The 14,028-nt window shown below is 39.4% G+C and overlaps 1 protein-coding gene across 1 annotated transcript in view; it reads right to left on the reverse strand.

The window, feature by feature from the left end:
• Positions 1–12,224, reverse strand: part of arhgef10 (Rho guanine nucleotide exchange factor (GEF) 10) — a 280,448-nt gene extending 268,224 nt beyond the window's left edge. Inside the window, exon 1 of the mRNA XM_060853056.1 lies at positions 12,140–12,224. The gene's annotated coding sequence lies outside the window, so the exon portion shown is untranslated. The remainder of the gene's footprint in view (positions 1–12,139) is intronic.
• Positions 12,225–14,028: the final 1,804 nt, after the last annotated feature.

A 14,028-nucleotide genomic window follows, 5' to 3' on the forward strand; every position in this document is an offset into this window, starting at 1 on the left:
GGGAATTCTTATTGCTGTGAGTAAACTTAAATTAATTTTCTCTACCAATAAAATGGGCCTCACATTGTAAGGATATTATCTTAGTGACTGAACAAAAGGACACACTGTTCACAACTTATTACAAAGAGACCATTAATGTTTATTGCACACAAGGACACTTCCATAAAAAGGTAGCAGTTGAGTTATTCCTATTTCACTAGAGGAAGAAAAACTGGACATTTCTCTTCAGTTACAAAGAGTAAACAAAGAAATAAAACTTTGATTTGCCTTTAACTAAGGTGAAAGAACATATCAAACTTCATGGATAGGGAAAGTCCATTCAGCTTATTGACATTCATTTGTTCATGTACTAATTCTCCTTTCTTGGCAATTAAATTGACTTTGAATAATGCTGAGGCTTTATTCCAAACATTCAACTCAACCTCTCCTCCTCACTCTCGATGCCTTGGCAGTAGTAGTCTGTTTGAAAAACAGTGTGATGGAAGCAATAAGTGATTGTGACTTCTGTCACCATTTTCAGCTAACCTGGAGTTATCAGTCCAGAACTTCAATTTACAATAGGCTTCATTCTGTTGGCTTTTCTATTACGCTGGCAGGAAAAGCTGATATCTTCTATGCGGCAAAATTTCAGGTTATCCAGATATTATTAATGCAATTTCACACCATACTGAAATACCAAATGCAACATGTACAGCATAATAATAAGGGATTATTCTGAGTGTACAAGATGAAGAAGTCAAATCCTAACAAAAATTTAGTAACTCAGCTAATGTCCATTGCTATGGTAGTGTAGTATGAAGTTCAGAAACAGTTGTATTCCAGAACAGCTAACAAAATCGTGTTTCCTCTTAAAGTTTCATATCTAAATTTTCATAAAACTACACATCAGAGATTGACAACCAGCCAAACCAAATGATTTTGTTGACACCTTTGTAAACAAGAACAGAACAGACTGTTACAAGATTTTATAAGATGGTTGTGTGTTAAACCATCCCCATTAATTCAAGATGAAATGGAGCAGTGGAGACGAGCACAAGATCTCAAACCCAAACATTGGCTCTTAAACCTGGACACAAAGAAAGGGGGAGCTGGATTTGTTATTGGTAGACCCTTAGATTATCAAATTTACTGACTCAAATACCTTGGACAGAGACAGAGACAAAACGACAGAGGGAAAGAACGCGTGCGCAATGGAACAAACTATTTTTGCTCAAGATCAGCCAAATGCAGGTGGGAGAACATTTGGTAGTTGAAGAGATGGACCTGTGGATATTTAAGAATAATGAGAGATTTGTCCCTGGTGAGACTGGGAAAAGGAATTGCTGGAGCAGAACTCACTGCTGGAAATTGATTTTGTGATTCTCAGAAGACTGAGGAAAATGGCCTTCAGTATGTACTGTAACTTAGCAAAAAAAAAGGGAGAAGCAAACCTGGAGAGCAATTTTCATCTGGTTCCTTTCAGGACTGCATAGGGTGTATAATATTTAAATGCAGTGTGGAATTTTCAATCAAGCTAGAAAGTTAAGGGAGTAATATACTTTCTGTAGTTTACTGCATGAGTTGCCCATTAAGTACAATACATTGGTCTGTGCTGATCTTAAATTGGTTTGGTACCATAAATGTCTTAAAATCTGAAATCTTGCAGTGAGATATTTCAGTTGACCAAACAGAATTTGAACTCTTTAACTTATTGGTCTCTGTGGGAATCGGTACATCATACAACAAAGTTATTAAGGTTAGCAGAAATTTCATGATGCTGAGTTCAGAAGAAGGTTAAAAATCACACAATACCAGGTTATAGTCCAACAGGTTTAATTGGAAGCACACTAGCTTTCGGAGCGACGCTCCTTCATCAGGTGATAGTGGAGGGCTCGATCGTAACACAGAATTTATTGCAAAAATTTACAGTGTGAATTTTTGCTATAAATTCTGTGTTACGATCGAGCCCTCCACTATCACCTGATGAAGGAGCGTCGCTCCGAAAGCTAGTGTGCTTCCAATTAAACCTTGGACTATAATCTGGTGTTGTGTGATTTTTAACTTTGTACACCCCAGTCCAACACCGGCATCTCCAAATCACGAGTTCAGAAGAATGATCATTGGACCCGAAAAGTTAACTCTGATTTCTCTTCACAGATGCTGCCAATCCTGCCGAGCTTTTCTCCCAACTTTGTTTTTATTCCAAGATGCTTCTTGTGCTATAAATAACTTCAAAACTGTAATGAATATGACAAAGAGCATTTGAAGCTTTTAAACAAAGAACTGACACAGAACTACAGCACAGTCTTTGCACTGCCATGAATCATATTCAATGCAAAGGAGGCAAAATCATAGTGTTCAATGATTAGGTCTGAAATGGAAGAATTTCCATTGTCATAGACAGACGATGGGGTGCATTGCACTGAGTGTCAGTGCAGGTGCAAGAGGCCAAGTGAGCTCCCGTGTGTGAAACAATTCTGTGATCCTGTGTAAACGATAATGGTTCCTATATGAAACTAGTTAAAGCAGTCTTGATGAGCTCCCGAATTAAGTAATTCCTCAGCAAAACAGGGATTTATAATTTAGTAAGAACTTGCAGCTTTATTTCACTCACATGCTGAGATTAACTTGTAATGTTGTCACCTTAGCATCAAAGTTATACTCTGTTCCACAGCTTTCTCCAAGCTTATGGCACGTGAGAGGTAAATTAACAGATCCCTTATATATTTGAATCTGCCAATATCAGATCTCCTCTTATAACTAACTCGGCTATGACGGTAGCTTGGTCAATGTCCCTTCCTTTGAAGGATGGATTTGAGAGCTTTGCGAATACTCTGCATCCACTGCCATGAGACACTTGCACCACTTTATAAAGTTTAACACTATTAATGCTGAAAAATGACCTATCGCTGCATCACCCCTACGTGGCTAACAGGAATTAGATCATAAGACCATAAGACATAGGAGTGGAAGTAAGGCCATTCGGCCCATCGAGTCCACTCCACCATTCAATCATGGCTGATGGGCATTTCAACTCCACTTACCTGCATTCTCCCCGTAGCCCTCAATTCCTCGTGACATCAAGAATCTATCAATCTCTGCCTTGAAGACATTTAGCATCCCGGCCTCCACTGCACTCTGCGGCAATGAATTCCACAGGCCCACCACTCTCTGGATGAAGAAATGTCTCCGCATTTCTGTTCTGAATTGACCCCCTCTAATTCTAAGGCTGTGTTCACGAGTCCTAGTCTCCTCGCCTAACGGAAACAATTTCCTAGCGTCCACCCTTTCCAAGCCATGTATTATCTTGTCAGTTTCTATTAAGTCTCCCCTTAATCTTCTAAACTCCAATGAATACAATCCCAGGATCCTCAGCTGTTCCTCGTATGTTAGACCAACCATTCCAGGGATCATCCGTGTGAATCTCCACTGGACACGTTCCAGTGCCAGTATGTCCTTCCTGAGGTGTGGGGACCAAAACTGGACACAGTACTCCAAATGGGGCCTAATCAGAGCTTTATAAAGTTCAGTAGCACAACGGTGCTTTTATATTCCAACCCTCTTGAAATAAATGACAACATTGCATTCGCTTTCTTAATCATGGACTCAACCTGCATGTTTACCTTTAGAGAATCCTCAACCAGCACTCCCAGATCCCTTTGTACTTTGGCTTTATGAATTTTCTCACCGTTTAGAAAGTAGTCTATGCTTTTATTCTTTTTGTCAAAGTGCAAGACCTCACATTTGCTCACGTTGAATTCCATCAGCCATTTCCTGGACCATTCTCCCAAACGGTCTAGATCCTTCTGCAGCCTCCGCACTTCCTCAATACTACCTGCCTGTCCACCTAACTTCATATTATTGGCAAACTTTGCTAGAATGCCCCCACTCCCTTCATCCAGGTCATTAATATATATTGTGAACAGCTGCGGCCCAAACACTGAACCCTGCCGGACACCGCTTGGCACCAGCTGCCATTCCGAAAAAGAACCTTTTATCCCAACTCTCTGCCTTCTGTCAGACAGCCAATCCTCAATCTATACCAGTAGCTCACCTCGAACACCATGGGCCCTCACCATGCTCAGCAGCCTCCCATGCGGCTCCTTATCAAAGGCCTTTTGGAAGTCTGGATAGAACACATCCACTGGGTTTCCCCGGTCTAACCTACTTGTCACCTCTTCAAAGAATTCCAACAGGTTTGTCAGACATGACCTCCCTTTACTAAATCCATGTTGACTTGTTCTAATCAGACTCTTCTCTTCCAAGATTTTATAAACCTCATCCTTAATGATGGATTCTAGAAATTTACCAACAACTGAGGTTAGGCTAATTGGCTTATAATTTTCCATCTTTTGTCTTGATCCTTTCTTGAACAATGGGGTTACAACAGCAATCTTCCAATCATCCGGGACTTTCCCTGACTCCGGTGACTTTTGAAAGATCTCAACCAATGCCTCCGCTATTTCCTCAGCCACGTCTCTCAGAACTCTAGGGTGTATCCTATCGGGGCCAGGAGATTTATCAATTTTAAGACCTTTTAGCTTTTCTAGCACTATCTCTTTTGTAGCAGCAACCATACTCAACTCAGCCCCCTGATTCCTTTTAATTGTTGGGATATTACTCATGTCTTCCACTGTGAAGACTGACGCAAAGTACTTGTTAAGTTCTCCAGCTATTTCCTTATCTCCCATCACTAGGCTTCCAGCATCAGTTTGAAGTGACCCAATGTCTACTTTTGCCTGTCGTTTGTTTCTTATGTATTGAAAGAAACTTTTACTATCATTTCTAATATTACTGGCTAGCCTACCTTCATATTTGATCCTCTCATTTCTTATTGCACTCTTTGTTATCCTCTGTTTGTTTTTGTAGCCTTCCCAATCTTCTGATTTCCCAGTGCTCTTGGCCACTTTATAGGATCTCTCTTTTTCTTTAATACATTTCCTGACTTCCTTTGTCAGCCATGGCTGTCTAATCCCTCCCCGGATAATCTTTCTTTTCTTGGGGATGAACCTCTGTACAGTGTCCTCAATTTTACCCACAAACTCCTGCCATTTTTGCTCTACTGTCTTCCCCGCTAGGCTCTGCTTCCAGTCTATTTTTGTCAGTTCCTCTCTCATGCCCTCATAATTACCTTTATTTAACTGTAACACCATTACATCCGATTTTGCCTTCTCTCTTTCAAACAGCAGACTGAACTTTACCATATTATGATTGCTGCTTCCTCAGGGTTCCCTTATTTTAAGATCTTTTATAAAGTCTGGTTCATTACAAAACACTAGGTCCAGAATAGCCTGCTCCCTTGTGGGCTCCATGACAAGCTGTTCCAAAAAGCCATCCTGTAAGCATTCCATGAATTAGCTGATAGATGACCGATTAAAATGGAACTACCTCTGCATCACCCCTATGCAGCTAATAGGAATTAGCTGATTAAAAGAAGTCCCCAAACTTTGGGGACAGAACTGAAGGGACGTGAATGCAAATTAGACTATGTGCACAAACTGTGAGCTCGGTTCTGTTAAACCGATGTTAACCTGTTGACAATAAAACAATAATTTCTGAAACACAATTGCCCTGGAAATAATTATAGGGAAAATAATTGCCGGATAATTATTTCCATTTCTATTTATATGCGGATGATGGATATTTCTCCTGGTGGTTAAGTACTGATTTTTTTTTCCTTTCACCAACACTGGGGAAAAGCATAGTTAACATATAAAAATTAGGTTGCGACTCCTAGGACTTGTATCATGATAATTGCACTGTAGAATTCTTTTGAAATTTAACAGGCTTAGCCTCAAGTCTTGAATTATAATGAAAGGATATTGCAGCATTATGATACAGTTGTTACTCCCCAGATTGGGACAATTAACAACAGAAACTCTGAGTTGGAGCAGAAAGTGGTTTTCCCCTCTCATACTGGAGCAAGAAGGACCTGTAGCTTTCTATGCTTAAGGAAGAGATGGCAATATCTAATACACAGTTGTAAGTGGTATATCCATACAATATGGTCAGCAGCTGTGGAGATTTGATTCAACAGATTATACTGGAACAATGACCAGATATTGTTTTTTGATGTTGATTGAAGGCTAGGACACCAGAAATTCAAAGATAACATTTACATTCCTGTGTCACAACAGTAAATTATAAAATCTAAAGTACTTCAAGGACTGAAAAATGTTTTGAGAGCATCCGAGAGTTGTGAAAGCTGCCATGTGAATGCAAGCTTTTCCTTCCTTCAATCACCCTCTAGAATTGTAATGTCTTGGCAAACGCTGAAAGACTTCAACTTAAGATATTATCTAATCAACCTAATTATATGTTATACATCTCTGGACCAGGTGGGTCATAAACCTGGGCCTCCTGGTTCAGAAGTAAGGACAATACCACTGCACCACAATAGCCCTAGCCTTCAGCTTTGTGTCTGTTAATATTCAGAAGTACTATTTATGCACAACAGAATTTTTCACACACCCCCCCCACATCACCAAGTCATCTGTTTTTTTTCCATCTATTAACCTCAGCTTTATGTCAAATTGCATTAGAGAACAGATGTGCATTTTATTTAATTGTGACATTTATCAATTCACCAAAAATATGATTACAGGGTATATGTCTTAATTTTAGACCAAGGTCTAGCTCAACCCATTAATTTGTGAAACTACAACAACCATAGAGAAGTTTCAAATTGCTCCAAATTTAAATTAGCCCATTGTCTGCATCTATTTTATTCCACAGAGAGTCATTGCGGTCTTCCAGAGTATAAAGAGATTGCCCAAACCATATTTTATTGTTTGAAAAGTTAAATTTATGCATTTTCTCAGAAAGCAGAATGTGCTTTGAAAAGCCCAACTCCCAAATTAAACAGCTGGATGTTGCTCGGAGACAAACTAGAATCTGTCACATTTCAGAAAAGTTGAAGGAAACTAGGCTGACAAAAGAAAACTTTTGACAGTCAATACCTGGCATTTAACTCAAAGTCCAATTGCACACAACAGACTGGATTTTATGCTTCCCCATAAGTGGGTCTGAAATTTGAGGGAGATGCAAAAGCAAAACACAGCCGACAGCTGGCTCACTGTTGACATTCCCAACTCTATCCCCAACCCAATCCTATCAGTGACAGGATGGCTGGTATCGGGCAGCTTGTCTGTCAGTGGGCAAATTGAGGACCTTAAGCAGGCATTCATCTTGTCAGTATCAGTCAGAAATACGACTCCCATTCTTCATATTCAACCCTAAAAGTTAACTCTGTTCGTGTCTCCACAAATGTTGTCTAATCTGCTGAGATTCTCCTGCAAATTCCTGCTTTTAATGCAAACATCTGTTGCACATTCTGTATTTCTGTTAACATCGGCCAACCTCCTGGCCGTCAGACATGCGATTGCACATCAAATTTTGTACAACAAAGCCAAAAAAAACACACACATCAAATGATGATAGCCACATCAGCACACTTGGAATGGACAACAAAAAAAAAACTCCTTCTTATTTGAAGAATGACACCTAAATCAGTGAAACAAACAGTATAAAACCCAAATGTTTTCTCAGTATGTGACATCTTTCATGCAATCCTACTTCCTTCATTATTCGAGAAGCATGATTCCCCTTTACTAACAATGTTATAGATTCAAACCCTATAGAAACAAAGCAATTGATTGAAGTGTTGCCTATTAAACATTTGCTTTCTTCCCTTCCATTAAAGCTGAGTGACATTATGCTGCTAAGAATAATCATTAATAATTAAATCTAATTTTAAAAGCATACAAAACTGGCTGTTGTCTTTAAAATCACTGATCTGAGCAATATACATGATAAAACCACTGTAAATCTTCAAAATATTTTGAACTTTCAGTATAATTGGTAATTTACATATAGAACACTAATACTTGCTAGGAGGTAGAAATCATTCAAGTTGAACATACTATCAAAACAATATTGAACTTAATTCAAAACTTTTAAAGTATGCTTAGATACACTCAGAATATCACCTCATCTACATTTCAGTAACACTTATGCTGCATAGTAAACAGTTTAAGCGTTTTCTGCACCGTATTCAGTTTAATTGCTCAATATCTGGTACAAAATATGATGCAGGCCAAAAAGAATTTTTGCATCATACTGCTGTCAATGGATACTTTGATTATTTTATTAATGTACTGTTCAGGAAGAAATGAACCAGCAATATTCACCTTTATTAATGGATTAAAACAAACTACAAAGGTTGATATTTTTCAAACTGTACCATTCTAGTTTCACAGCAGTGGCCACAAGTCATTGTCCTCATCACAAGAACATTTCAATAAACAGATCAGCCTTGCTCATAGAAAAAGGGACCAAATAAATTTTCAGGTAACTGAAGCAATTCTGCTTATTAAAGCCACATTATTACATTGCTTGGTTTTCCATGTTTAGTGTCAAAAACTTGCTTGTGTACTTAAATAGTGCCTTCAACTTAATAAAAATTTCCAAAGCACTTCACAGGAACATGATCAAGTAAACAAAAATAAACACCAAGGCAAAGAAAGAGACATTAGGGTAAATGACCAATGCTATGATTGGGGAAAAAAGCAGCTTTTAAGGACACAAATGACAGAGGGAAAGCAGTCTCATAAGTTGTCTGCAATTGTCATGATCTAAGTTATTCTGTTGTGCACATGAGGCACATGCAAACAGGGATCACAATGCAGAATCCTTACTCTGTACACAATTTACAGGAATAAATCACACCCATCCATATTAATTCGCAAAGTAGATCTGATACACACACACCAAGTTGAGATAAAAGGCTTTCCACTATTTAGCTATTTTATTTATATGTTATACTGGTATCAAATTATGAATACGTAATAGATATTCCTCAATTCCAAGCTCAATCTAGCCATTTTTGTAGCATATTGATATGAGCTCTTAAAGTAAATATCCTCATTAATCAGTGTCATAGATAATAGACAGTCCTTCATCTCATTACATCCACATCAATCTAAAGCCACCTAACTACTCTAATCCCATTTTCTAGTACTTGGCCCATTGCCTTGAATGCCTTGGCATCGCAAATGCCTATCCAAATACTTACTAAATATCATGAGGGTTTCTGCCTCTCCCATCCTAACAGACATTGAGTTTCAGATTCCCACCATCCTCCAGGTGAAAAGGTTTGTCCTCACGTCCCCTCTAAACCTTCTGCCCCTTACCCTAAATCTCTGCCGCTGGTCATTGATTCCTCCATCAAGGTGAAAACTTACTTCCTGTCTACCCTATCTATACCCTATTTTATACATTTCAATCATGTCCTCCTTTCGTCTCCTCTGCTTCAATGATAAACAGCCCCAATCTGCTCAATCTCTCGCCATAACTGAAACTCTCCAGCCCAGGCACATCCTGGTAAACCTCCTTTGTACCCTCTCCAATGCAATCACATTCCTCCTATGACATGGATTCCAGACCGTCAAATCTCCACAGTTAGTTGCTTACCTGAAGAAAGTACGGATCACAGGAATACAACTAGTTTAGTCTCAGACTGTTGGCAAGGAAAGGTTTGGAGTTGAGTCTTAAGTAACAGAATATGGAGAACAGAACAAAGGCAATTACTTCAGTTTTCATAATATTTAACTGGAAGATGTGTTGACGCTTCTATGCATTTTGATGCCAGAAACAAAGTCCGATAATTTCTCAAGAGTGGATCAGTAGAGTGCAGTGGTTGAGAGATATAACTTTGTGCTATTGTGTACAAATGGAGACTAACATGATGTTGCTGATGAGCAATATCTAGATCAGAAAGTGGAGAAACCTATGGATCAATCCGAGGGGCAAATCAGAGGTAATACTATAAAGAAGGACAAGAAACCTTTGTAAGTGAAACACAGGCTGTAATTAGATGGTCAAGAATGGAATCAGACAAGTGTGTTTTCAGCAAGCCTGACATCAGTGGAGTTGTAGGCAAAAGTGAGGACTGCAGATGCTGGAAACCAGAGTTTAGATTAGAGTGGTGCTGGAAAAGCACAGCAGGTCAGGCAGCATCTAAGGAGCAGGAAAATCGACACTTTGGACAAAAGCTCTATTCCTGAAGAAGGGCTTTTGCCAGAAACGTCAATTTTCCTGCTCCTCGGATGCTGCCTGGACCTGCTGTGCTTTACCAGCACCACTCTAAACCAAAAATCAGTGGAGTGGTGTTTGAGAAGGGTGATGTGGTCAACCATTTCAAAGGCTGCGGATAAGATGACAATTTAATATCAGAGCATAGCTAAATCAGCAGTCAAAGTAGGTCAGATGAGCCTGGAGTTTCAGGGTGAATTCGGAATAGTGCAAATTAGGACTTTTGTGACAGAGTTTTGAATGACGTCAAATTTATACCGGGGAATAAAATGGAGCACTAATCACAGGGCGGTTATTTTAAGGAATAACTGACAACATATTACTACATCATAAACCTTCTCAGAGTTGTTATAGAACATTAGCAGCTTGGGAGTAGACTGACTGGTCACATTAGAGAGAAAATAGAAAATAGTGCAGAAAAATAATTTAAACAAGTAATTCAAAACATATTAAGAAGTTAACGCATAGAAGCCACACTTGAAACTTACATTTTCATTTTTGGCTTTACATATTTCATCAATCATTCAACTGAGAGGGCAAATATAGAACATTCCTGAAGATATTATCACTCCATAGCTTGCTTTTAGGCAATGTGCCAATGTGACACAGAATATTGAACTATTCAGGTTTCTCTTTCCTACTATGGAATTGCTTGACTTAAGCTTGGCAGCTCACCAGCAGCATGGCATGGTGCCATACAGAGCAAAAAACATTTTCTAGAATACACAAAATAAATTTGAACTCCTAATTACTGTGACAGAGTTTTTTAAATGACCTCAAGTATATGTAGCCCAAGCAGAAGAGCTTTAAGAAATATTGACAATATAACAGAATGCATAATGAAAAGCACTGCTTTAGGTAATTTATATCTTTGTGGTAACTATATCATTTACACCCATTGAAATGCAATCATACAAATCAAATTGCATCTATTTTAATATTGAGGAATTGCAATAGTTGCCAACAGAACAAAGTTACTGGTGTAATGTACCTTCTTGGTTACTGAATACATTGTTCCAACTTGCTAATAAATTGAACAGCCTAAACAAATCTGATCTTCAAAGTTTAGCCCAATTTTTCGCCCAAATGCACTAGCACCTCAAATTCTTACAAAATTCTTTGCAAAACACTCAGCAAACTATTAGTGATGACAGACACTGTCACGGTGCCAGCTGAAATTTTATCGGAATTGTTATTGTACTGATTTTATGCATCCAAATTTAAATTCTCCATCTTATCTGAGCTGACCTTGAGAGTATCAGCAACGTTTATTTCACAAGAGACTTGCATATAATATGCAGTACAGAGGAAGAAAATTGTTTTCACAATGTTGACTACCTATGAAAGAATTATTTGAAAATTAAGAACCGTAGAGCTCTGGATTGTACTTTTTTAAAAAGGTCAAAAAGAAGCAACGAATCTTGAACTGAAAAGGGATATTTTAGCTAAATGCTGAAAATATGTGCGCACAGTTGTGGTCTTAGAGTGAGAAATGCCAAGAGATTCATGCAGTAGAAAAGGGGTTAAATCAAGAACTGAGAGAAAGCAAGGAAAGTTTCAAAGAAAGCAAAACCGTTGCGTTTTGTTAGCTCTTTTGCAGGCTGACTTTAGACAAAATTGATTTTTGAAAGTTATATTCCGGTAAATTTGCAGTCCTGATTTTCACTTACACGGCGGGGGGTCATAATAATAATACAAAAGCCAGCGCCGTATTCCACCAGAACTCCTCCCTCCTGCACTGACAAGCCGCTTCCTCTGGGTAAATGCCAATTTCTCATGTACCCGAACCATAGCAACGCTTTGACTTTCCAAGCCGAACAATAGAGACAATTTTGAGCACTATCGTGATCTGTGCCTGCTCAATCCTAGCCCACCAAACGCTGCATCAGGACTTGATGCCGAATACAGGGGACTCGCATCTGAAGAAAACTCCATTCAGTGAAAACAAAAAAAATAACCCCAGCCCATTTTTTTAACTTAATTTTCCGGAAAGTACGGGCAAACACCAATAAAACGCAATTGGTTGCAGTTGCCACTTGCTCTCCTTCCATTTTTTGGACGGACTTACCATCGCTGTCTCAAGTCCAAGTTTGCCACGATTTCAGGCAGTCAGTGATAAATGCAGACACAGCTCCTTCCACTGTCACTCAGTCCCACCGCCTTCGCTGCTGCTCCTCGGCTCAGCGCTGATTCCACCTCCTGGCCGGGGCTCTCAGCTTCCCCAGCCTCGCATTGGCTCAACACCCCGTCAATCATTCCGACCAGCAAGCAGGCTGAGACAGAGGCCAGTTGTTGACTTTGACAACATGTTGAGTTTATGATTTTATTTGGATGCATCTGTACACACATTGAGACCAGGGCGAGAAAGAGGGGTTCGACTTGGAGGCCGCAGTTTTGTAGGTGAACGCTGGCTAGATGTTCGCCCCTTTGCTGCTCATGGCACTGCACAGCGAGATCACAGGGCCAACGCCTTTTGTTACATTCTTCAGCAGCTGGGTCATTCCCAGGGGTGACTGAGACAGTGAGTAGATAGAGCTGAGCTTGGGATGTTTGCATTGAGCAAACATTGTTACATCTTTACAAGTTTAAACATTATTTCACAATTCTATTAATTACCATGATTCTATAACTTATTTAAAATCGTTTTATTATTGAAGACTTCGAAACTTACACTTTGCCTTACAGAAGATGGATTTGGGACGACTCCTTGTGCATGAATCTCAAAAAGTTAGCATCCAAGTTTAACAGGTAATAGGGAAGGCAAGTGGAATCTTGGTCTTTATTTCAAAGGGAATGAAGTGTAAAAGTAGGGAGAGTTTGCTAAAATTATACAAGGCATTAGTCAGACCACAGCTAGAATACTTAGAACTGTTTTGAACCTGTTATCTATAAAATCTAGACCTGAATTTTTCACTAGCCTAGTACCACATATGGACAAACAGTCTTATCATGAGAGGTTAATTTGAGGTCTGATGAAGAGTTGTCTGGACTTACTCTCCCTCCATGGATGCTGCCTGACCTGCTGTGATCTGCAGCAATTTTCATTTTCAGTACAGATTCCAACATTTGCAATAATTTGCTACTATGAGGTTAAGTGGAGGTTCTGGCTGACCAACTCAATTTTTCAAAGAGGTGACCAGACGTGAAGATGAGGACAACAGTTTTCATGTAATTCAATTGGACTTCATCTAGCCTATTGATAAGGCCACACATGGGAGATAGATAGCAAAGGTTGAAAATGCAGGGGATCCAAGGAAGTTTTACCTCGAGTTGGCTGCATGGATGGAATCAGGGGGTAATGTTCAAGGGGTGTTTTTGTGACTGGAAGCCTGTGTCCAGTGGGGTTCCATGGAATTGGTGTGGGGGCCCCTTGCTATTTGTGTTACATATAAACAATTTAGACTTGAACATAGAAAGGTTGATCAATAAGCTCACAGATGATGCAAAACTGGGTGGGATGGTGAGGAGGACAATATTAAATTACAAGAGGGTTGGTGCAGACTGATCAGATGGGCTGATCAGTGGCAAATGGAATTCAATCTGGATAAGTGTGAGATGAAGCGTTTGGGCAGGACAGAAAAGTCAAGGGAATACATTATGAATGGTAGGGCCCTGGGAAGCACCGAGATTCAGTGGGACTTTGGTGTGTATGTACATCAATCATTTAACAGAGTGAGCCAGATGGATAAATTGATTTTGGAGGCATATGAGATATTTGCCTTTATTGGCCAAAGCATAAAGTTTAACAGCAGTGAGGTTATGCTGGAATTGTATAAAATTAGTTAGTCAACAGCTAGATTATTGAGTGATTTATGGAATCCTTACTACGGAGGGATGTGATAACTGGAGAGGATGTGGAGAAGATTTACCAGGCTGGAGAGTTTTAGTTATGAAAAGAGATTGGATAGATTGGAGTAGTTGTTGTTGGAGCAGGGCAAACTGAGGGAGGGACATGAT

This window comes from Hemiscyllium ocellatum, chromosome 3 (assembly GCF_020745735.1).
Source record: "Hemiscyllium ocellatum isolate sHemOce1 chromosome 3, sHemOce1.pat.X.cur, whole genome shotgun sequence".
Classification (NCBI taxonomy): Eukaryota; Metazoa; Chordata; class Chondrichthyes; order Orectolobiformes; family Hemiscylliidae; genus Hemiscyllium; species Hemiscyllium ocellatum.